Here is a 2,500-nt window from a genome sequence, read left to right on the forward strand (position 1 = left end):
ATTAAATTTAACAGGCACTATTGACCATGTTCTGGCCTTCGGGATCACATGGTTGTGGTTCCGCATAGTGTTACACACATGACACTTATTAATAAACCTAACAATATCTTTCTTCATCCCTAACTAAAAAAATGACACTCTGACCCTTCTCAAGGACCTATCTATACCTACATGTCCTGCGTAACAACTTACATGAATTACATGGATGGCTTTCTCCACTCCCTTTTGGCAGAATCTACCCAGTGCACTCTATTTCCCAGGACCAACCTGGCCTTGGATCCTCCTTGCCAATGTCCAAGTTTCGAGGCGGGCTTCAGAGCTTCACCTTGCCAGTCTCTTGGAGGATGTATTCCGCTCCTCCTACATGACTCGTTAAGGGATATGACCTGCTTTTACAATATAAGAAGTCATTGGCTGGTGGCTGTGAGAAGTTTTAACGGGTATCCACGGGTACTAATGGAAGACTGAGACTTGTGCCAGAGTTCAACCTACAAGCCCTCACTCTGCCCAAGCCGCAAAGAAATCTAACTATTCCCTCACAGCGGATCCAGATGTTAGCAGTTTTCTCCTTTTGTCTATTGTTCCTGTCATCAAAATCCTATTTTTTTCTAAATCAAAATGCAAGTTGAAACTAAAGAAAAGTGTTATTGTTTTCCTAGTTATAATAAAGAAGGAGATTACTGAGAGATAATTACTAGATATAATCACATTGACCACCCGATGGTACTTCGAGCTTACTTGATTGCTAAACCCAAAACCTACAGATAGAGTGGGTCTGTTCACGTGCATATTAGGATAACACAGCTAACATCACGCAGGGGAAACTGACCAGTCGAACCCTTAATTTTCTTGCCTAAATCTTGCTATATCCGTTCTCTTTTAATTTTTTTTTTTTATGCAAATCTAAGTGTATGATTAATATTTTCTTTAATTCAGGGTTGTCGTGTACATATCATAGATGTTTTAACTAAATTTTATTAAAAATTATTATACATAAGTGAAAAAAAACATATATGCTTATGGAGTATTAAATCTTATTTAATCTACAGTAGATTGTTACAGGTATACAGTACATACAAGAGGAATGGCGAAAAAAAAAACTCGCACAAAGTTACACCGGTGTTTGATACAATACAGCCGTCATTTTGTCATCTCTCTCATTGCCATCTTACTCATTTGTCATCTTACCCATATTGTCATCTTACTCCTTCTGTCATCTTACTCATTTTATCATCTTACCCATATTGTCATCTTACACCTATCATCTTACTCATTTTGTCATCTCTCTCATTGCCACCTTACTCATTTGACATCTTACCCATATTGTCATCTTACTCCTTCTGTCATCTTACTCATTTTGTCATCTTACTCATTTTGTCATCCTACTCATTGTCATCTTACTCATTTTGTCACCCTACTCATTATCATCTTACTCCTTTAGTTATCTTACTCCTTTTGTCATGTTACTCATTTTGTCATTTTTTTTGTTGTCATCTTACTCATTTTGTCATCTTTCTAATGGTCATCTCACTCATTTTGTCATCATACTCATTTGGTCATCTTTCTTATTGTCATCTTACTCATTTTGTCATCTTTCTCATGATCATCTTGCTCATTTAGTCATCATACTTATTTGGCCATCTTTCTTAATGTCATCTTACTCATTTTGTCATCTTTCTCATGGTCATCTTACTCATTTTGTTATCTTTCTTATTAGCATCTTACTCATTTTGTTATCTTTCTTATTAGCATCTTACTCATTTTGTCATCTTTCTCATAGTCATCTTACTCATTTTGTTATCTTTCTTATTAGCATCTTACTCATTTTGTCATCTTTCTCATAGTCATCTTACTCATTTTGTCATTTTACTCATTTTATCATCTTACTCATTGTCATTTGACTCATTTTGTCATCTTACTCATTTTACGCTTTTCCCGCCTGTCCTTTGCCATATTTCGATTAATATACGAATTCTGAAAAAGGTTTGACATCTTACAAAAATAGAACCCTAGTCCATGAAATGATTCCTAACTATCTTAATTAGATGTGGAACATATACGAACACATGAATGTCCCTACCAGAAACATCAGGATTTGTAAAAAGAAGGTTTATTTATTGCCATACCTAAATTTTGCCACAGTTTAATATTCATAGTATGAAGATCATTTACCATAGCAACGACTGAAAATCCGATCGCTTCTACTTTATTTTTTATATTATTTCAAACAGGATATCTTTCTTCATAGTACGGTAAAAACCATAATATACGATGTGTTTCCAAGACCAAACTAACCCCTTAACGTTAAACATTGAACTTTTCTTTCACGAGAGTAGAGTGTGTCTGTTCCCTTGTTGGATGTCCATTCATGAGCAACACTCATTTAATACAATTTGTTCTTTGTTTCGTTATGTTTGGGGAAGGAATGAAAAATAAAATCTCCTACCTCTTCTAAAACCTCCCTGTACTTTTAAGATTGCATTTTCTGTTTTATCCTTAA

The sequence above is a fragment of the Palaemon carinicauda genome, unplaced genomic scaffold, assembly GCF_036898095.1.
Source record: "Palaemon carinicauda isolate YSFRI2023 unplaced genomic scaffold, ASM3689809v2 scaffold117, whole genome shotgun sequence".
Lineage (NCBI taxonomy): Eukaryota > Metazoa > Arthropoda > Malacostraca > Decapoda > Palaemonidae > Palaemon > Palaemon carinicauda.